Raw genomic sequence first — 24,496 nt, 5'->3', positions numbered from 1 at the left:
ACGAAACCAAGCTTACGTGGAAACCCGAGAATCGTGAGAAAAACCACGATGTATTTAGTTTTATTATTTTCTGATAATCATACTAGGTACAAGAGGGGAATAAATAGAAAAGTACAAAGAGATAAAAAAAAAGGAAAGAATATTTAGGATAAATCTCCCCAATGGGCTAAGCCCACTAATTCTAATAGACTCGTTATGTTTACCCTGAGCTTAATCCAAATGTCTAATTCTCTTCGAGAAAGGAGTCAAGCACTGGTCGTCAACTACTCGAGAGAATAAGTAGCAACAACCTTGCTAAACACGCACAGAAAGGAGTTTGGAAACATACTTCGGTCTGGTATTTTTTTCTCCGTCATTTGTGTCTCAAAAGGAGAACAAGTGTAACATTTAGGCATCGATAGGTTGCTCACCTTAATTATAAAGGAAATGTGATGCTATAAATAAGGAAAGCTAGATATATATCACATGATTTATCTTCATCATTTGTGTTCAGAAAGTAGAATAATTGCGGTGTTTAGGGGCCAAGAGGTTGCTCATCTTAATTAAAAGACCGTTAAATGATCTATATCGCATACTTAAATCGTCTACAAACCATAGATTTTGTATACCTTTCCTTAATGCCAGTTAGTCCACATTCTGTCATCATTTCATTCCATTCCACCTTCTACATAACCCCCTAATATAAATAACAGAATTAGCATACATTTACATTTATACTCTATAGAATTATACCGCTTGAAGTTGAAGTAGGCGTTATAACTAAGATTGATATGAAATTTTCTCTGTTTGGCCCTGAGTTCTCCAAGAAACCTCTCGCTTCACTTACTTGGACAAGTGATAGGAGAACTTGTACTCAACATAGACTTATAAAAAGTAAGTATGCATGGATAGGATGTGTACCTTTTATAGCATGATCTTCGCCTAGAGGCATAGTTAGCACCTTTTTATCGCATAACCATGTATTCTCGCATAGCCTAGTTGCAAATATAGAACCTTAATTGATAAGTTAATGGAATTACTATTAAACGAATGAGAGGTGTGGTAGCCAACTAGAATGCCCCATCTCACATGCAATCTGCAGAGAGAAGAACATAAAACATGAAAATAATCTAACAACAATGATGTAATTAACTCGTTTATGGAATTGCAGGCTATCTAGATGGCAAGCCAAAAACTGGATGTCCTTCGCTTCAGGAGGGGAGGGGGATAAAAAAAACATTTGAAAGATTAGACAAAAATATCTAGCGAGTGGGGTTTTCACCAACAAATTAATAAATAAGTTTTCCACATTGTAATTCTTTTTCGCAAAACCATTCGATATAATATAGGTAGGCATAATAAACTTTATAAGTTCAAATCTCATTGACAATATTTATATATCACATCGATATCATTTTCTTGTAAACATTCTTAATAAATCATATCGCACAAGAAAGTACTTCGCATAACGCGTTTTATAGATCAAATTGCAAAGTCATCTTGCATGCTTAATTACATCATTTACCCTCCCCAGCTCAAGCGTTTATAACAATTTTTTGTTGAGTTGCAACTATGCAGATAAATCTTAACGTCACAGAAAATTCTCCACCCATTGCATTACATATAATGCATCTTACAATGCCAGAACACACAACAAGCAAAGGACATCTTATACAGGATCACACGGTAAGTATAAGGTATCCTATTCCATATCACATAGCATGAATAGGGCATTCTATCTCAGATCACACACCAAGGATAAGGCGTCCCACACCAAAACATACAACAAGTGTGATGGATCTTATCGCGTAAGGTACCAAAGGCATTTCACCATAATCATTCTAATTCATTTTCAAATTTCATTCATTTGAAAGCCAAACGATTTTAATAATTTGAGAAGCATAAAAGAAATTATTTAACTTAAATTTTCAAGATAGAAATTTATAAACATGTATAAGGATTCTAACACGAAGGAACTTCATTTAGATTGAAAATGTTTTAAGGGAACCACTCACAACAAGTTGACCTCCTCTTTGTGCTTTTAGCCAAATCTTCATCGAATTCCAAGCTCAAGTAGTCTTAAAAAATATTTACAAATTATTGTTGAATGAGCTTGTGGTAACTTGCTAAAACTCTTGGAAATTCCTCCAACTCTTCCTTAAGAAAACACGAGGTAATTAAGCTCTCAAATTACTCGGGATTCCCTTATTTAAAAGCTTTTTTGGTAAGATTATCCAAGCCGAAATGATTACCTCTGTTCAGCAGTGAGCTTCACACAATGCCAGCTCACCATGTGACTTCTGCCATCTCTTTATCCTAAATTCAGTTGGACGACAAAGTCAAATCAACTCCTAGTTCATCGCATAGTTCCTTTTCATTGCATAGCTAGAACGCAATACGTAGATTACTTTGCACTTTCCAATCGCCGACTCTCATCGTATAGTTCAGAATGCGATCAGGGTCTCACATCTTGCAAATATCTTGTAACTTCTAAACTTCAATGTTCAATCCCAAATAAATTATATACTTGTTTAGCGTGATTTAGGGCGATTCTAGACCTATTTTAGGAAGTTTTTAGCTATTGTATTTGTATCTCGCAAACATCTCGCAAACATCTTGCAAACATCTCGCAATGTCCAAATTTGAAATAGTCCACTCTAAATATGTTATATAGTTATTTTAGGTAATTTGGGGTGATTTTATAACATGTTCCAAAAGTTTCTTTAGCTATTTTTTTAATCTCACAAACATCTCACAAGCATCTTGCACCATTCTTGCAACTATCAAAACTAAAATTTTATAGTGATTTTAAACATATTTTACTAAGTTTTTAGATACAAACTTTTATCTCCTAATCTCAAAAATTGAAAATTTTAACCCCAAATTAATTTGTGTGCTTGTTTCTAGGTGATTTAAAGATTGGGCATTGCAAGATGTTTGTGAGATGCTAATTGCAAGATGTTTGTGAAATTAAAAAAAAAAAAAAATCTAAAACATAAAGCATGTTCATATCGGAAGTAGAGGTTAAAGTTTTTATGTTGGAAGATAAAAAAAAGTATGCATAAAATCCTCAAAATTGTCAAAAATAAAATAAAATAAACTGGGTCATTTGGACCCCTCATACACAACCTATAATCGACTAAAAAAAATTTTTTTAACTGAATTTTGCATTATCACAACTAGATATAATTAATAGTTTCCAACTTATATTTTATTCAACTAACATATAAATATTCAAGAAACTAAAACTCGGTGCACAAATGAAGTTAATATAATTTCATTAGATAAACAAAACTTAATCACAAACAAAACATCCTATAGTGTATATCAAATCCACCAAGTTGTCTTAAAGACAAATAGCGAAGAAAGTTTGAACATGCTTTTCCATGAGCATATTGGTATTGTGATCATTGGATGACCCACCAATGACTCTTTTGTAGCCACCAATCACTCCATTTCGTTGGAATCATGTTGAGTTATTACTAGCTGATGAACCTCGTTGAGGCCTAAGAGGTGAGATGCATAGTACATTATTTGAGCACGCCACAAAATATTGAAAAATGCAAAACAAAAATGTGTAGAGTAAAATAAATAAACTTGGATCCAATTTAGAGCACACTTTAAAAAATTTGAGTTAGCTACCTTACCACATTTTGGAACAAGAAGTACATGTCACTAAAACTATCAAAAACACCTAACAAGTGTCTAAGTCACATTTTAACTCTCAAAACAACCTCAAAAGTTCCTAGGTATCATTTTGACTCTTAAACCAACCTAAAAATATGTACAAAAACTAAATTAACATTGTATATCACTTACTTTTTTAATGGTTAGCTTTATCCTTTTCACAACATGAATTTGAGAGTTTATAACAAATACTCTAAATCCTACAAAAAGGACCAAAAAGACAAAAAGAATCAAGTTATGAAAAAAAATACGTGCACTCTTTACTAGGACGAGACTAAATAATCCTAATATCTGCTATATGAAAAGTTGAAATAGATGTAGATTTAAATAGACATGAAAAACTCTCGGTCCTTATAAAGTGGTGAGATCAAGCTCATCAAATGAAAGATATTCTGCGACACGTAAAGAATTGTAGTACAAGGACCAATCATATGCAATAGTACCATCAGAACTCTTGTAATTAACCACCATAAAAGGCAATTTTATAACTATCATAATGAATTTAGAAAAGAAATTGGATTCCCACATGTTATGCATAGTAGGCTAACTTTACTTGTCAGCAAATACAACAAATTATTTGTGTTTGTCATCTTTGAAAATTACACTAGAAGTTTATATCTACTTGTTTAGGCAATAAGTGTCCATCTTCAAGTAGATCAAAATCTTTAAATTACCTATGGTGTCATGTAGTCGATTCTCAGAACCTAGATAGCAAACATCTAAAGAAAGTTGGTGAACGACAATTTAAGATAATACAAAGTAAACATTTAAAAGAAGTTAGAAAATTGATGGAATTCGAAACCTTGAACGCAGAATTGAAGATAAAGGTCCGTTACGGTGCATCGTCAGTTGTTGGTACTGTCGGCATATCAAATTTTCGAGGCTAATGGCGGTCACAGGTTGAAAAGGTCGATTTTGAGTTCTCTTCAATGTAAAGCACAACACCACTCAATACTCACAAAAGCATAGAGTTTGTGGAGGCCAAAATCAAGCAAATTAAGGTGTACTTGTTGGTCTTAAATCCCATAGATGGAATTTTTTAGATTTCTTACAATTCAATGGCTTCCAGTAAACGCCTCCATCTACGAAGGTTTGTTGGTTTTCTTTAGAAGTGAAAGTAATTTCAATGGGCGAAAAGAAGAAAAAGGAGTTATGGATGGACGAGTTGAAGGTGAAAGGCCAGTGGTGGGAGAACATGGCGAAGAGCGTGACAGACAATTACCTAGCTAGGGCCTTTAGAAAAAATCGCAGGGATGTGAAATCTTTTAGGGAGCCTGATGACAAGATGAAATTAATTAGAGCTTTAACCACAACGGAGAATGGAAAATGTTTCTAAAAGTAAAATAGGGAAAAAAGAAAAATAAAAAGCCCATAGATAGTGCAAAAATCTTTAAACCTCGCTGTCATTGTCGTTGTCGTCCAAAGCCACGTTGTTGTTGTCCAACGCCTACTGTCATATATCCCTTGAACATTACGGTTTATTCATTTTCTCTTTCAGATTTCTTTATCTCCTCTTCCAGATTTTCTTTCTTCTATTTTTAAACAATTAATTCTTCTGTTTAAATGTTCTATTTCATTCTCACCATTTTCGGCAAGATTCTTTGAAACCACTTCATCTTCCTCATATTCAAGAATATCAAGATTGTCTAAATATCATTTTGACATGATCTAAAAAGTCAATTACTATTGTCGACATGATTGTTTATCTGTCACACCCCGTTCTAAGTTTTCCCCTCTAACTTAGATCGTGGTGTGAATTTACTCCCTTAAACAATCTTTCTCAAAGATAAGATTTATAAAACACCTTTAAAAAAAAAATCATTAAAAATTTCGGCAGCATCTCCCCTAAAATATGAGTTAGCCAAACCTAAAAAGGAGAGATTTTGCACTTCTATATGTAACTTAACTTCAAAACTCCATAACGCCGCAAGTGTGTCTCACCACACACTTATCCAAACAGTTTCAGAGTTTCAGTAAAGTTCACAATCAGCTTAAAAGTTACATACACATGATTTCGTTCTAAGAGGGAAATTCAACACAAGTTCTTAACCTCACTCTCATCACATCTAACTACTCCATGATGCAAAAATTTACTATAAGCATACAAGCATAATGGAGATCTATGACTGATGACGAGCGTTAAATCAACACTTGGCCTTTGGTTCGCAACCTGGGGGGGGGGGGGGAGAAAACATTGAAAACGTGAGTTGAAACTAGTGAGTGGCAATTTTGTTTATTTTTTTAAAAAAAAACTTATAAAACATACATTTAACGGTTTAGGTATAAAATCAACACCGAAATGATAATTAAAATATTAGATCATATATTACCATAAACCATAAGTAAGGCCAACAAACCTGTATCCAAACCAACCATGGCAAGGCATCTAAATATACGACCAAAGATAGCTCGCACATGACTAAAAATCATGCGGTCAAAACTATCTCACGCATATTTAGTACCCGCCACGATAACAACCTCCATCCAATCGGATCCAACCAATTCAATCCAACCATGATAGCATACTAAGCATACGGCCCAAGTATAGCTCACACGTGATCCAATCCACAAGGAAACACGCAGCCAAATGGAGCTCACGCATACTTAGCACCTACCACGATAACAACATACCGCTCCTATGTGCACATAGAGCCACCCAACCATGGGTTAAGCTAGGCCCAAAGCTATATCACAATTCTCCATCCACGTCCTCACCTAGGCTCAGATTCTCGGATCTCTAGTCACGACCTCTTTCAACCACAGAATCCCCTGACAACCGTAGGTGATGCTACAGAAACACATTCTCGTAGCCTTAAGGGTAATCACCAACATCCATAATGTCACATAGTTCAAGTTTGAAAACAAATCAAACATGGTTAGAAACACGTTTTCACATATTTGGATCCTTAGCCATCAATACATACTTTTAGAACTCCTTCAAATCTAGTTATAAATCAATAAATGTTTAGAAACAAGTTGTCATCTAAATTTACCTAATAAGTTTGGGTTCGACCACAGTTTCAAAATACAAGAGTTCATGGAAAACCGAAAATCACATTTGAAAACCTTTATAACACATAAATCATAAGGCAATCATATTCTAAATTTTCATACTAGAATAATTATACTAGATATATAATGAAAATACTTGAATTTAAGCCACTCACAATCAATTACTCGATCCCTCGGAATTTTACGCCTTCCCCACTTTGATCTAGCCTGAAACAAGATTAAGGTTTATCAATTAATTTTACAAAGCAAGACGACACAATAATCTTTAACATACTTTATAAAGCCAACTCAAACTATTTTATGCTCCAAAGACTCCAATTTCTCTCTTCCAAGACTTAAATTGAATTATCCCTTCATGCTTTAATCTATTCTAAAAAATTCCAACTTTGGACCCTTAGCATCACATCAATCTCTTAATGCCACAAGCACCCAAACATGAGAGAACCCACTAAAATTTATCTAAAACCATATCAAAATCACCTCGACAACACATTTCTCAAAATTTTCCAGATTCACAACATGAACTTCAAATGATCATAACTCTTCCAATACTTAACCAAAATGAGTGTTCTTTATGTCAAAATCTTCATTTTGATGTCCTCTATAACTTACCTGAAGAAAGGACAATACAATTCCTAACAAATTGCTACAGTATTGGCCCGAAACAGAGAATGTTAAAAAACAAAGTCTTCTGCTATCCTCTGACTTGTTTATGAAATTAAACTTAATTCCAATCATATTTAGCTCATAAATTCTCCATAAAAGTTGTAGTACATTGAATAAGATTTCCAACCATACTAAATAGAGATCCTAACTCCACTGGTACACTCTAAAATACTAAAAATAACAAAGATCTTCTGAATTTGCGTGAAAACACTCGCTCTGTCTTTTGTGTGAGAATTCACCCAATAAACCTCAGAATTTGGTTAAGCTTCCTTCATAAAATTTGTTAAAAAATGAATTAGATTTCAGAAAATTTAAACCTCACCTCTTAATTCTTTTTGTGTAGCTCAAACCGATCAGAACATCAGAGGTGGTCTGTGTTTACCACACTTCTGTTATATTAATGTGAGTCAAACAACCTTACACACTTCTTAAGATTACCTAAAACATTTTATGTTCTGAACCTTATAGAAATAACACAAAAATGAACTCCAAAGTTAATGAAAAACTCATTTTCAACCTCTAAACTTCAACTCTAGGACCCAAGTATCATGGATGTTTAATCTTAACAAATAAACTTTACCAAGAAAGCAAAGTACTCAACTTCAATGGACAGCATCCTAACTAAATCAAGTATCCACCATCATGGATTTCTCAATATTATCACTAAAATTAGATGGGTACTCAAGATCCACTCCATAGAGCTTATAATCTTACCCAAGTTGTGCCAAGATGCCTAATTCCGAACTTCCGCTGGACAACAGCTAAAATCGTCCAAGAATCCAAATATAACAATGAAATGTAATGGGTATTGTGAAAATAAAGCGGAAACTTAATGGGTATTCGAAACTTTTCTAATTAAACAATGAGATGTTACCAAGCTTACCAAATTCCAACCAAAACTTCCGACCTCGAGTTTGACGGTGGCAAATGCATCGAACGTACTCCGATCAATGGACGGTGATGGTTGATAAGAGAAGAGAGAAATATCGGTGAGGCAGAGGGAGAATCGGTGACTTCGGGTTTTCGGTCGCGTTGTCGACGACAAGTTGTGTCGTGGCCGACATGGGAGAGAGAGACTGCGAGAGAGTGAGCGGAAGAGAAGTTCTAGAGAGAGAAGGGGGCTTCACGATTTTTTTTTTAGAAGAAGAAGAAGAAATGTTGTTCTCTCTTTTTTTTCAAAAAAAAACCCCACTAAAAGGAAAGAAGAAGTAGATAATAATGATAGTAATAGTGAGAAATGACCATAATGCCCCCAACTTAACATTATACTTCTACTTTGACCATTTCTTATAATTTCCATCATTTTAACACTTAATTTCCAAGTCTTGTTCCAAACCAAAATTGTTCTGATTTTCTTATCACAACAATAAATCTGAAGGAGATATTAAATAAATAGATAAAGTAGACGAGAACAGAATGGGGCTTACATTATCTTTATCAATACCACCATTTAACATAGTCAACACAACCGTTTACATAGTCAACGGTGTTATAACTTAAAAGTGACTATTTCTTGGTTCCAGTTGTTGGGTTTTATGTCCTAAAACTCGTAGATAGTAAATATAATCAATTGATCGTCATTAATAAAGTGTTTTATTATTATAATTTCAATAAGTGTTATTGATTATATTATTAGTTTTGTCTTAATAACATCCAGTATGTAGAGACATACGGGGATCAATGTTCAAGATCAGCTTAAAGAGTCTATAGTATAGGGTTAAGGTTGGGTACCTTATCCTGTTAACACTATGATACGGCTCACTTTGTATTTAATACAAACACATTGATCCAATGCGTTCATGTATGCAACATGCGAGTGAGGGTATCCTATGTAATGAGTTTGCATAAGACTGGACCACGAAATAGTAATCACTAGATGTAACTCCGTTAGCTAGTTGGATTTCTATTTCATTATGATGACAGCTAGTTGGATTTCTATTTCATTATGATGACCTAGGTATCCTATGTCACTTAGTCTTAATCCTGAGTGTATTGTGAACTTTTGTTTGCGAGGGATTGTCCTTTGATTTGTATGGGTGAGAGTGGCCAAATTTTCGACTCAATATGCTTATCATTTTGGGGACAAGACCGAGTGAGAAGCTGGGAACATAATCACACAAGATGGAATTCACTCTTTCCCACCTTTAGGGTAAGTAGATAAGTGTTCCCTTAAATTGTGTCTCTGGGACTTGAACAAAAAGCTCTACCCTCTCTATGGCACGAGAGGGGTTTCTGTTTAGTGGTTGGACCATAAACAGGTTGTTCATTAGAGGAGCACTGGTATTTAAGGACTAGAGGTAACCCAAGGGTAAAACGATAATTTGACCCAGCTGGTGTTACGAACACTTGTGAAGGACTAACTTACTGGTATTGGTCTATATCCATGGACACAGAAATATATCTACAGTGAAAAGAGTTCAGTTGTAAGTCTTTAGTGGAGTGTACACACAGTTAACGAATATTGATTAATGTAGTTAATGAGTTTAGCTAATTAATCTCATATCGTTGTAGCTTCTGATCTGTAGGTCCATTAGGTTCCCTTCCTAGCTCATAAAGAGTAATGAGATTTAATTATATTGGTTGTAATGAAATGTTCAAATTTACTTTGAGAATTAATATAATGTATATTGATACATTATAATATAAAGTTTATATTTTAATTAGACTTTATTATATAAATTTAATTTTGGATATGATTCAAAATTAAATTACGAGAGAATAAAATATTTGAATAAGTTCAAATATTAGTTTACTGTGAATTAGATTCATATTAAAACTATAAGTTAAAATTTAATGTGTATATGATACATATTAAAACTATAGGTTATGAGAGAAATTTATATTTGAATATGATTCAAATTATAGATTAAATTAAGTATAAGATATTTAATTTAGAAATTAATTATTGGAGAATTAATTAATAGATTAGTTTAATTTGATTTAATTAAATTTAATTAAATTAAATTAATTAAATTAAAACTATAGGTTATGTGAGAGATATTCATTTAAATATGATTTAAATGAAAATATTAATTAAATATGATTTAATTAATTATTAAATTAATTAATTATTTAATTAAATTAATTAATTAGTTTAATATATATTAATTTAATAATTATTATTAAGTTAATAGGGAACCCACCCACGTTCCCATTTATTATCTCTAACTTCCCATTTCTTCCGTCTGAAGAAGTTGAAATACTTTGCGTAACAAAAATGGTGGTGAATTCTGTGAAAAGTGAATTGCTCTCCCATTTCTCTCTGAGCAAAATTTTCTCTCTAAGAAAAATTCCCTTATTCCAATTTTGGTTCCCACAAACCATCTTAATTAGAGAATAGGAAGGTTTCCAAGTGGTGGTGCTCAAATTGGTGATTGGTAGATTCAGAGTCATCAACGATCGTAAGTTTTCTTCTCTGTATTTTTATTCAAAGCATGTTTAACCATAAAAAATTATTTTTGTAATTTTTTGCTAATTTATTGGTATTTTTAAGGTTCCAATTAAAATGGATTTCTGTAATTATTCCGCTGTAAAGGGTTTTCATCCCTTTACCAGTCTTATGTAAACTCTTTACATAAGATGCCTCCACTTCCATGTCTCTACATGAACGATTTAGGATCACTTTATTCGTACTAACTACAAAGCGGACCACATCCATAGCGTTTGCAAAATAATACGCCCAACCTTATTCATACACTACAGACCGTTTGGGCTATAAACTCGAACTTGATCCATGTTTATGTCTCTACATGAAGATCAAGTGTACACTAGATAGCCTCGGGACCTTAGTTAATTGGATTTAAGATTATAGTATTCTACTTTCACTAATAAGTCATAATAACCACTTTATTGAATAAAATATAGTTTTAACTACAAACTACGAGTTTTAGGACATAAATTCCAACAATTGTATATTTTTTTGGGGCAATCTTGTAACTTGGAGGAGTAAGAAGCAAAGTGTTATGGTCAGGAGCAATCCTGAGGCTGAATATAGAGCTATGAGTTTGGGAATATGTGAGAAAATTTGGCTCTAGAAAGTCTTGTCTGATCTTCATCAGGAATTTGAAACTCCATTAAAGCTCTTTTGTGATAATAAAGCCGCTATTAGTATTGCTAATAACCCAGTTCAGCATGATAAAACTAAACATGTTGAGATTGATCGATATTTCATCAAAGAAAGACTTAACAATGGGAGCATATGAATTCCGTACATCCCTTCGAGCCGATAGGTTGCTGATGTCCTCACCAAGGGACTTCTCAAACCAAACCTCGACTTTTGTGTCAGCAAGTTGGGACTCATTGATATTTACATCCCAACTTGAGGGGGAGTGTTAGCATTAGTGGGCTTAGCCCATTGGGAAAAATTTACCCTAAATATTATTTCCTTTTTTTTATCTCTTTGTACTTTTCTATTTATTCCCCTCTTGTACCTATTGTATGATTATCAGAAAATAATAAAACTAAAAAACATTGTGGTTTTTCTCCCGATTCTCGGGTTTTCATGTAAGTTTGGTTTCGTGTTTATTGCTTTCAATACTTACAATTAAAGAACTCTTATCAAGTACATGACATGGACTTAAACTACTTATAACACTTCAACAAGATGAATAGTAAAGAAATGAGAGAATGATTGAATAAATATGCATTGTATTGTTTAATGTAGGCCTATAGGTCATGGGAATAATAGCATTCAAACAATGCATTAAAACGATACAAAAATGAAAAATACTGAAGGGTACATAGGGGTTGTAATTTAATTATTGTTTATTCCTAAGTTTTGATTTTTGTCGTCCATACATTTTGGGCCTTTGAAGTTTGAATAATGTGCTTTACTTTCATGTCATTATAGGTGTTGTCTTGTTTGAAGATGGTGTCTGACGATGAAAGACTTTTTTTTAATGAAATATGTTCTAATTTTATAAATTAAATTTTGGTATTAATTAATTTTTTGTTTATTTTGTTTGAAAATTTATGGAATTTAAATTTAATCAGAATTCAAAAAAGTACCACAAGTTAAAAAAAAATGAAGATCATAATTGGAAAAAAAAAGTAAAAATACATAATCTCTTGATGCACATGTGTTGGGAGTTGTTCACAGCTCTCAACGTGTTATGAAGAGCTTTGGGAGAGACTACTCCCAACGAATTATCAAAAGGCATCAAGAGTTCCCTACTCCTGACACAGTTCTTACGAGCATTGGGAGTAAGGACTTCCTGATGCCTATTCATATCAGCTTTAGAAAGTCATCTCCAGATGCATTTCTCCCGATGTTCGTATATGTCTCGGGGATATTCTTTCCTGACGCATTTTGGTATATATGTCGACACTGTTATGCGTCGAGAGAGCCACTATTTCTTGTAGTGTTCATTTTTTTAGTTGAATCCTTTATGGAGTTTGTTGCTTTTGATTTAGTCATCCCCCCTCCTCATTGTGGTTAGAATGTTTGAGTTGAATCATATTAAGTAGTGTCATTATGCTTTAAAGTGCCTAAGTTTTACTTTTTGCTTACATATTTTACTTATTTATTATGTTATGCTTACATATTTCATATTTGATGCATAAATGGTTTTTGTTGACTTTGGATAAAAAAGAGTTTTGGTTGGTATCCTATAATTTTGTTAGGAAAGATCATTTCATGTTTTCAAGACTTGTAGGAATTTTTGTTATGCACGCTACTTTAGGAACAAATTTGTATATCCATTTACTTGATGTAACTTCATACTTATAACTTAGGTTGACATTACTCGAACTCTTTTTGAAATAATCAAAGTTTCTTGATATATACTTCTTGTGATGAAGTTGGTGTTATTGCATGTTGCCTAGTGATAGTTCCTAACATTATTGTGTTTGACATTTTATAACAGGTTTATATAGTACATTGGATATTGTTTTTTTTATTTAATAAAATACTTTTACTGGTACTTTCAATAACATCAGAAAATCATTGGTTTTTTTAAACTAAAAAAAATGTAGTAATTTTTAGCGGCACTAAATATTGATGTAATGTTGCAAAAGATGTTTGTAATGGTCAGAAATTAACCTATAGTAACAACATTATCTGCCCACTAAAACATCACCTTTAGAGACAAATGTACTATGTCACTGTAAAAAATAAATAGTGACAATAAATATCTAAAATTAAGCATTTAGTATCGCACAAATGTTAGTAAAAATACACATTTTGTGGCGTGCATTTGTGGCAGTCCTAGTGACACATGTCATGGCGCTGCTAATACTTTTAGCAGCATTTTTTTCATTTTAGTAAGGTTTTTGTGCGCCACTAAAAACTCAATTTCTCGTAGTATACCTTTTTCCCATAAAAAGATGTCACTCATAATAACAATTCCAAATCTATTTTTGAAAAACTTTTTAAGTGTTTAAAAGTTAAATTTAAACAAACATAAACTTATGGAATAAACTTAATAAAATACAAGTGAAATAAGTGAAATAAGCAAATCATGTTATAATAAAATACATTTTGGCTCATAATCTCATATCTCATCGGTAAAAGCACACGATATTAGGATTCGAACATGTAACTTCTACTCTAGACTACGTATGTATAAGCCAATAAGAATGCTCTTTGAAAAATCATATTTTAATATTAAGAAAAAGTAATTAATGTAGATATACATGACGTTATTCTCAATGACACAAGTAGGACTCTATTTTTTGTGATACCAAAGAATTTTTTGCCATACTTTATTTTATTTGACTTAGTCCACCACTTTAATTTAGTTCAAACTTTGTTTGGTAAGTGAATTCAAATATCACTTCTTCCCTCTTCAAATTTGAATAGAATTTATGTAGTGTTATTAGTCATAATTGTTTGATTTTTAATTTATCTTAGGAAACTTTCTTTTGAAAAATACATTCTTATTATATTTAGGACTTTTTTCAAAAATATAACTAACCGGTAAATTATTTACATTGTATAGAATATCTTTTAAAGCAAAAAAAGCCCACAAGCCTACAATGAGAAATACGAAAAATACTTCAGTCAACACGCGATTAATCGACCACAAGCGCACGCGAGTAATTTTTGATCTTCTAAACAATAGTGTACTACAGTCTAAACAAATGATCTTGTTTGAGAAAAATGCTTCAAATTTAAACCATCGTGTTGATCACGGAAAACGACCGTGTTAATTATGGTAAACGATCGTTTAAATCATGGTATACAATTGTGTAGTTCTGTTTAAACAATGAGGAAAATGCTTCAAATTTAAAAGATCGCATTGACAATGGTAAACGATCTTGATATTCTCGAACATGAGGAAGATGAAGAAGAATATTGATACAATTATGAAATAGCTTCAAAAAATCTTGCCCAAAATGATGAAGATAAAATAGGATATTTAAATAAAATAATAAATTATTTAAAAATAGAATAAAGAAAATATGGAAGAGAAGACGAAAAAATTGCAAAGAAGATGAATAAACCGCAAAGAAAAATAAGAAAATAAGTGATGAATCATCTACAATATTCAAGAGTAAATATAAAATTTATGAAAATACAATGATGACTTCATGAACTTTTATTTTAGGTTACACGGTGTCTCGTTATATTTACATAAATTATCCTTATATTTATTATCTGCATGTGATTTCTTTTATTGTTCTTTTTTTTTTATTATTATTAATTCTTAAGGTCCAATTAAAAAATAACTTGAGTTAACCACATTGTGTGGCCTCTCATTCAAGCAAAAATCTTTACGTGACCTCTCATTCAAGCAAAAATTTGATTGTTTTTCAATTTTCTATGATAAAACAATAAAATTAAGAAAATGAAAGCTCATTAAATTGAAGATAAAATCATTCACGTTTTGATGTATAAATATCTTAAATAAATTTGTATTTCAGATGTAATATAAAAGAAAAAAAGAAAAGAGGAAAAGTGGACGATTTTTAATTACATATCCTCGTGACATGTTACACTTTTTATTTTACTTCTTTAATTCTAAAGATGACATCATAAAATGTAATTATTAATTTACTAACAGTCCCCCTATCATGTGGTGTCTAAGTGTTAATAATATATATTTCTGATTTTTTATAAGGAAAAAAATGAAGCACATGGTAATTATTTATTATGCAACAAAATGCATGGGTACTCTTTTTTTCTTTTTATAGATCAAAACTAATGTTATAAACTAAAAAAACAAAGCTACTTTTAAAATATTCAAAGTTAGTATTTTTCTACTTACAAATTTAGTCCATAAATGGTTTATTGGTTATGTTTTGAAACTCTTAAAAGATTATAACGTAAACTTCCGACTTCATGTGCTCTACTATATTTCTAACCTTTGAAAAAATATATACATAATAGATCTCTCACTTTTAAATTTTTATTTATCAAATCATTGACATTTTCTCAAAGAAAAAAGCAACTTCCAATTTTGTATTATTAGTATAAACATATCTTACTTGTATAAAGTTTGTAATTTTCAATATTAATGTCAAACGTTCGATTCTTCCATCAACAAATTGTCAAATAGAACGAACAAAACCTTTCAATTTCGTGTTTACAATTTTGTTAATTTTATAAATTGTCCGATAAGTCAATTACTACATAATTATTTTTTTTTAATATTTTAGACACATAGAATAAATATAAAAGTAAGGAAAAAAGAAAGCCGACTAAAGTCAAGAATCGACCTCATTCTTGGCCTCGTCTATCATCATACAATTACATGCATTGCTTGTTCACTACTATATGAAATCACAAATTATCTTATCATATTACAGAATAACTTGATTCCCGCAAGACATTATGTTCTGGAAAAAAAATTATATATATTGTATATGTTTACGAGGGAATTATTTTAATGTTTCAAAAAAAAATAATAATAATAAAAGGAAAGCAGAATTGACCGGAAAAAATGAAAAAAAGAATGAAGATTTGAGGAGATCCCGTCGCCGGCGGTGTGAGAGTTTTGACCGGCGATTTAAAAAAAAGAAAAAAGAAAAAAGGGAAGTGTCGCCCTCTGCTTCTTAAACACAAAATAGTTTAATTGGAACCCATCGTTGAACGCTACAATTTAATTAATAACCTAAAAAGTATTATATTTATACCATTTGTTTGAATGCTTCATTTGCTTTTACCTTTTTCTTTTTCCAATTATTTCTGAGGTTGACTAATTTTACATTTCTGGGTCCATCCATGCATGCATCTACATTACATTGTACCTTCATCACAACTTTCATTACTTATTTATCTCCCTATATTTCTATCGATTAATGTCTATCAATATTAGTTACTTGTCTAATTTATAATTTTATTAATATTTTAGTTTATTACTTTATATCTAAAAAGTATCTTTAAATAATTTTTATATTTATATATTTTAGTATGTAAGTCCATACACATGGAATATATTGTAACAGTTTATTCAAAAACATTTAACAAATAAACATTATAACTTAAACTCTTACTTTCTCCACATTGCCATCTCATCTCTCTAGATTTTTAATTTAGAGGAAAAAAATGAAAAGAAAAAAAAACTAATCATTACGAAAGAAAAATAGTTAACATTTGAAATCAGATCCACCACCATTAATTGACAATTTAATTTACTCCTTAAAATAACAATTTGTACTTTGAATTTTAACCAATAATGCTTAATACATAAATACTTTTCAACTTTTAACTTTATAACTTGATCTGATATTTTCAAAAATAAAACAATGAATCAAAATAATTACAAAAATATAGTAAAATATTATTAATAGGTAGGGTAGACATAGATAAAAATTCTCTAATTCTATATGCTTATTATAATTGTATGGTAATAGGTTTGTGATTTATTGGATTTCTTTTAATTTTAATACATAAACTGTATGTCTAATGTATTGTACAGAAATTAATAATGAGGTTTTGAAACTTCAAAGTTTATCAAATAATCAAAAGTCTACAAGTATATAAGACTTTATTTTTTAATTGGAAGTGTAATCAACTTGTGGTTCACTAATTATTGTTTTGTACTAAAACAAATTTTATTATTTTGTAAGGTGGTAGTCAAATTTGGAAAAAGTCAAATTCTATTATTTGGTATGGTGTTGGTCAAATTTACCCAATGAATTTACAAAATATAGAAAATTTTATATTCTATCACTTGATAAATTTCTCTTAGATATTATGGAAGTTTATTAATAATAAATATTAAATTTGTTGTATTTTATAAATATTTTACTTTATTTTGTCATATTTGAAAATGTTCGTTGAGGTTATTTCTTAATTATCTTTTTCTCCAAAAGGATATTAATTTGACTAAGATTACCATATAAATGTCTAATTTCAGCTGATATATAGGACAATGATTTACGAAAAATTATTAAATAAGACATTTTTAAATATTGTTAAGTAAACTAAAATATTTACGACATATAACTAAATTTAGGATTCTACCGATAATAGAGATTAATAGACATCTATTACTGTCATCAATATGACTGATAGAAGCACATAAGTGTCTATCAGTGTCTCTCATTGATATAATCTGAAAATATACTATATATTTGATTATTGTCCTAATTTTTAAATTTAAATTTTTGGGAAATTTTCATAAATATAACAAACTACTAAAATATTTACGGCTCGTGTAACAAAACCCATAAAGTTAGCAATTTTTTAAATATTTTAGGTTTACCCTTCTGTATTTCTTCTCCTCCTCCTACGATTTTTTCTATATGTCTTTCTTCCCTTCCCCTTCTATTTTTTTTTCAATGTGATTTCTTTCCATCATCTTTCTTCTTTTCCTCTTTTTTTTTTCACGTCGTTTAAATTTGGGTAACCAAATCTAATTTCTTTCTACTGTCTTTCTTCTGATTATTGTCTTTCTTTTTTTCTTTTTTTTTTTTTCGCTGCGATTTCTTTCCATTGTATTTCTTCATTTTATTTTTTTACGTCATTTAGATTATGGTAACCAAATCTAAAAATCGTGTATAAAGAATCTTGAAAGAAAATCGTTTAGATTTAAGTAGCCAAATATAAACGATCGTGTAACAAAAGAATAAAAAAAAATCGTTTTGCCAAATCTAAGCGATCGTGTACTAAAGAATCTTGAAAAAATAAACGATCGTATAAATAAATCTAAACGATTGTGTACCAAATTTTGAAAAAAAAAATCGTTTATATTTGGGGTAATCAAATCTAAACGATCGTGTAACCAAATTAAACAATAGGATTGAAAAAATAAATCGTTTAGATTTGACTATCCAAATCTAAACGACCAAATCTAAACAATTGTGTAACTAAATTAAACGATATAATTGAAAAAATAAATCGTTTAGATTTGACTATCCAAATCTAACGACCAAATCTAAATGATCGTGTACCAAATATATCACAGCGTTGTTGATGGCGGTTGACAGGGCATTTTTGGTATTTTTCATTGTGGGCCTGTGAGTTTTTTTCGTTTTCGAAATTGTTCTATACAGTGTAAATATTTTGACGCTTTCTTATATTTTTGAAATTAAAAGACCCTCATTTTTGTATGTCATATCCACATGAAATCACCGAAATGGAACATCACAAATTTGAATTGGGCTGCTCGTGTAACTACTGAAAAATCTAAATAATTTTATTTACTCATGGATAATATACATATATAAATGCAAAAAAAAAAAAAATCCAAAAATACTTATGGTTAGTGTAACAAAAAACAAAAGCCCATGAAGCTAGTAAAATATTTTGATAATTCCTAGATTTGGCCTTGAATATTGTGGTTTGCTGACGATTCGTCACTTTTCTTTCTTCTTCTTTTTTGCTATTTCTTCATCTTCTCTTCCAGATTTCTTCATCTCCCTTCCAGATTTTCATTTTTTTATTTTTAAACAATTTATTCTTCTGTTTAAATCTCCTATTTCATTTTTCACCATTTTTGACAAGATTCTATGAAACTACTTCATCTTCCTCATATTTAAGAATATCAAGATCGTTTAAATATCATTTTTGACAGGATATAAATAATCATTTATCATTGTCAACACGATGGTTTACCATGGTCAACACGATCGTTTAAATTTGAAGGTTCTTTGTCATCGTTTAAAACGAATTATTAAATCGTGTTGAGATGATCTAAAAATGATCGCTTATCATAGCCTATACGATTAACATAGTCAACAAGACTGTTTGATTTGAAGTTTTTAACGATCATTTTACATCGAACTATACGATCGCTTACCATAATCAACACGATCGTTTTTCATGATCAACATGATCATTTAAATTTGAAGCATTTTTTTTCATTGTTAAAATAAACTACACAATCATGTATCATGACCAAACGATAGTAGATCATTCAATTACACTGTAGTACACAATCGTTTAGAAAAAGATTACTTGAGTGCACGTGTGGCCGATTAATCGTGTGTTGACTGTGACATTTTTTGTATTTTATATTGTGGGTCTGTGGGTTTTTTCTATTTTCATAATTGTTTTATACTGTGTAAATATTTTATCGATTTGTTATATTTTTTAAAAAACCTCTTTAATTATCTTGAATTAATTGTATTTTGGTTTAAAAATTGATTTTCGGTTTTTGGATGATTCAATTTAAATTTATGGAAATTTGATAATTTAGTTGATTTTGGATTTAAGATAATTTATTTAGGCTTTAATTTCAAAAGAAATTGGGAAGATTAGAGAAATTAACGAGGAGAAAAAATGGTATTAAATATATATTGATTTATATATTTGATTTGGGAAAAAGAATTAGGGTATATATATAGGCCCCTTGTAGTGCGTGCAATTAAAAAAGAGAAGAACTAAATTTTCTTTTTCTTTCGCTGGTGAAGCACACTGGTAGGGGTGTTCAAAAAAACTGGTAACCTGGCCAACACAGATTACTCAAAGTATAGGTTTGAGTTGGGCTAGAAAATTGAAAAAAAAAATTGAGTTGGGTCGGACAGGTCGCTTCAACCTGGTGTGTGTGGATTAAACAACTGGATCCAAACTTCTCAAGGAAACAACAATTTTTTTTTTCTTTTTAATTGTATCATATATCAAAACTTTCTCTTTTCCTCTTTTCTCATTCCTTTATGATGATTTGAAAGGAAAGAAAGAGATAGAATATTCAATTTCTAGGTTGGCCACCTCTTTTTTTTTCTTTTCATATACACAATATTATAAATATGCCTTCCAATTTGTCTCAAAAGAAAAAACCTCGACCAATTTATCTCAATTATGGAGAGATGAAAAAGAAGAACCAACCCGCCAACCCAACCCTAATTTTTTTGGTTGGGTTGGGTTGACATTTTTTGTCAACCCGGATACTTTGGTATCGAGATGAGTACATCTGCTTGTTTCCATATCAATTCATGAATATGTTCTCGTTAGGCTCTAAGTATGCGACTAGAGTTGCCGACTAGGCTAAGTTCATGCGATAAAATGTGCATATTCCTACCTAATCGTCGCTAACTACAGTGATTCATCGTTTTTTAGTACAAGTTTTCATCTCTCTTGCCCAAGTGTAAGCAAAGAAAGAGGTTTCCTTAGTATGTTAGGGTCGAACACAGAAAATTAATGATTCGAATAGGCTAAACATGCATCCTAAGGTCATGTGGTATCCATACAATATAAGTGACACTACAAGAGATGTGGGTACTCCCGACGCACAAATACGTCGGCGAAAATGCAAAGTACGTCGGGAAAGGATATCCCGACGTACAAAACGGCGTCGGGAAGAACGTCGGGAGAAATGCGTCGCGAGAGGCTTTCCCGACGCCGATTTGGTACGGCGTCGGGAAAGGCTTTCCCGACGCTAGGAGGTGCGTCGGCATCGACGGCGTCGGGAAAACCTTATTCCCGACGCCGTCGATGCCGACGCATCTCCCGGCGTCGGGAAAACCTTATTTTTTGACTTTTTTTCCCGACGTAATGAACGTCGGGAAATATTTTTATATCGACACTAAAGACAACATCTTTGCCTTGTTCTGGGCCCATTTTTTTAATTTTATTTTTATTAAAATGTTTCATTATTGTCCAGTTTTTATAAACTGACATTGAGTCCATGTAGATAAATATTTTTTTACCCCAATAAATCAATAAAATTAATATTATTTTAGAAACTATAATATTTGTCTTTTACATTTGTATACACAAAATGGAATCTTATATTATGTTTATATATTCTACAACGGTACATGAAACAAGATCCTAATACAAAACTTAAATAAGAAATCTTAAACGCCTTCTCAAACCTTCAACGATCGTCTGACTTTCTACACAATCGCTTAGCTTTCAGTTTGATATGACTTCAATCATTCTACAAGCAATATCAAGAACACCCAACACGTGGATTTTGAATCTTCAACTGGCGCAACTATGATCAGCCCTGTTGTGGAACTTGGTTCAGTTTGTAATAATTGCAATTTCCCCGACTACTGTATCAAACACCTACAACACCATTCAAACATTTTCTTTCATCAAACTGAATTCTCCTACTTAAACCATTAAAATCAGTTTGCATAAGTAAATCTCACCCTCTATCAAACACTTTTAACTTTACCCAATTGAATTCCACTTTCATTAGAGCCAAACACTTTACCTATGGGTGAAAATGTAATGATATTCTCATTTTCTTTAAGAAATTATTCACTGCCTTTCCAACAATCCATACTGAATCATAGCCAAAAATCAAGGCAAATATTTAAAATAATGCAAGGAAATAACAGGAACCTTAAATTTTGCAACAAACTTAATCCAAAAGAAGTAAAACTTGCAGAAACTATAATCGACAATGAAAAGAAAAGAAAGAAAGAAGAAATTGCTCACCGCTCCAAGAACAAACCCAAGCAAACATAGAACCAGAACCAATATTTCCCGATACTTCATCTTCCTTTCCTATTTCTGCAACATTAACCACATAAATCTCAACCAGAAACAACATCCATGCAAACAATAAAATCATCAACAACGAAATAGAAAATCAAGCCAATTTTATAGCAATTGCAACAGAATAAAGAAGAGAAACTGCAGACCCTACTCACATTTTTTATTTGAACAATGTAAAACAGAGTTAATCCGATCATAGTATTTTTTAGTCAACATGATCTAGCACACACCTAAACTAATTTTCATAAAAAAAAAAACCCTAAACTAATTTTTATCAAAAAAAACCCTAAAACATAAAGTTAAACTAAATAAATTTACATATTTCACTTACCTAAAGTGGCAGACGGCGACGAGGAACAACGGCGAGGGCGGTCGGCGACGGACGGCGGCGGAACAAAAGGATTATGAACGGCGGCGACTTCTTCTTCTTCTCCTTTCTTTTTCTCCTCCTCTCGGTTTCGGTTCTGTGAATACAGAACTGAAACGAATTTAAAGGGGATTTCCCGACGCAGTGACGTGGCGTCGGGACATCCCTCAAAATGCGTCGGGCAAAGGGGCATTCCCGACGCTCATTAAACCCCTTTTCCCGACGTTTCACGCGGCGTCGGGAAAAACCCCTATTCCCGACGCCTCTCCCGACGCCGTGAACAGTGCGTCGGGAAAAGGGGTTTTTCCCGACGTATTCTTGCCGACGCCTTCGTGGTGCGTCGGGAAAGATGGTTTTCCCGACGCAGCTCCCGACGCGTTGTTGAGGGCGTCGGGAAAGCCCTTATTCCCGACGTTCTTTATGCCGACGTGATTTTCGGCGTCGGGAATGCTCCATTTTCTTGTAGTGTGATATACATAGTATAATTTATCCTATTTATTTACACTAAGTGTGATGGAGAAGCAAGATGAATATAGGGATGGAATGTGAGGAAATATGAACTCGTGTACATTGGCATTGGTGTATAAGAATATCTAACTAATTAGGTGTAAAGCAAGGGTAACTAATGTGGCGAGGTGACACAAAACATTTGTTAACTTCAGATTTAAGGTGAGCAACCTTTCGGTGCAATCACCATACTTGCTTGCCTTTCGGATCTAAATATTTTAAGTTAAAAGATGATCTGTGTCTAATTTATTTGAATTAATTATACACAACCTATCCTATATTAAGGTGAGCAACCTCTTGGTGTCTTCGCCGCACACCCTCGCATTTCTGATATGTACGCTAAGGATAAGTTCAACATCAAGATTATATTGCTACAACCCTTTTGTCATCTGTTTAGCTAAATCCAGGTCATCACACTTCAAGTGACAACAATTAATGTTTTATCCTTTCTTTCGAATAATACAAGAAATTAATGGTTGTATTTAACTGAACAAGACAAATAACGTAGACATCAGAATTTTCTAACATTAAATACTCTCTACATTATTTGCTCCTACTTACTTATACTTGAATAAATATGAAAGATAAAGAAATGGGAGAATGGAAGTTGAAATACATTGGATTTAGAAATAAAACTATAGGCCTATTGGTCATGGAGTTTAAATTACAAATACAATCAAAGAAACTACGAAAGGAAGTACAAGGAAAGGTGTTGAGACGTTAAATATGATTTTTCATACTCATTAGCTTTGCTTTTGGCCAATACACTGAGGGGAAACGGAAGAAGAACTCTCTCATCTATGTTTTAAGCTCTCACATAAAACAAAGAAGAGAAATAGAGGTTGGGAGAGAGCTTGCTCTCCGTTTCACACGCTTTTCTTGAAGAAGCAATTTTTTATTTATAGGCGAGGATTGACATGACGTTTCACATTCTAGGTTTCATTAATTCTTTGAAAATGTTGCTTCGCATTGCAGATGTCACATTCGTTCTTTTCTAACATTCGCGCCAACTCTTTTTTGTGTACTAGCGATATGGAATGCCTAGCTTTGTGCTACTCCTCTTTTTCGCCTAAAAACCTAGATAAAGCCATGAAAAAGGCGATAAGCAGACATAAAACTCTTTTGTAGTTTGTAACGCGCAACCAAGTTTTTTTTATCTATTTTACTACTTTTTTTTTTCTTTTTCATGCATTAAGACTTCATTATTCTACCTAAAAGGCTACAATAACTTGTATTTCTACAAGTTATCAACATCTTGTTGTGTGTTATGGTGTCCCTATTAGATCACCACCTATCATTGTTTTTTTACAGTTATGACTTATATATGTACCTTCGAGTCACACTAAAGACTGATATGTGTTCCTACAGGATCACTAAGACTACTGTGATACAAGATGTACACTGATGTTCTAATAAAAAGGTTAACATATTCATCTAGTGAG

The 24,496-nt window shown here is 31.9% G+C and overlaps 1 long non-coding RNA gene across 2 annotated transcripts; it reads right to left on the bottom strand.

Moving 5' to 3' along the window:
• Nucleotides 1-3,239: 3,239 nt before the first annotated feature.
• LOC107990937 (uncharacterized) lies at nucleotides 3,240-8,505 on the bottom strand. 2 transcript variants are annotated; one of them, XR_007824810.1, is made up of 5 exons: nucleotides 8,228-8,505; nucleotides 6,834-6,885; nucleotides 4,469-5,836; nucleotides 4,341-4,370; nucleotides 3,240-3,485 (listed from the first exon to the last, which is right to left on the bottom strand). It is a non-coding gene; the product is annotated as an uncharacterized LOC107990937 (long non-coding RNA). The 2 variants fall into 2 exon arrangements; XR_007824809.1 differs by lacking the exon at nucleotides 4,341-4,370.
• Nucleotides 8,506-24,496: the final 15,991 nt, after the last annotated feature.

The sequence above is a fragment of the Cucumis melo genome, chromosome 11, assembly GCF_025177605.1.
Source record: "Cucumis melo cultivar AY chromosome 11, USDA_Cmelo_AY_1.0, whole genome shotgun sequence".
Lineage (NCBI taxonomy): Eukaryota > Viridiplantae > Streptophyta > Magnoliopsida > Cucurbitales > Cucurbitaceae > Cucumis > Cucumis melo.
The sequence above is the reverse complement of the archived record's forward strand: the minus strand, read 5'-3'. Positions and strand labels throughout refer to the sequence as shown.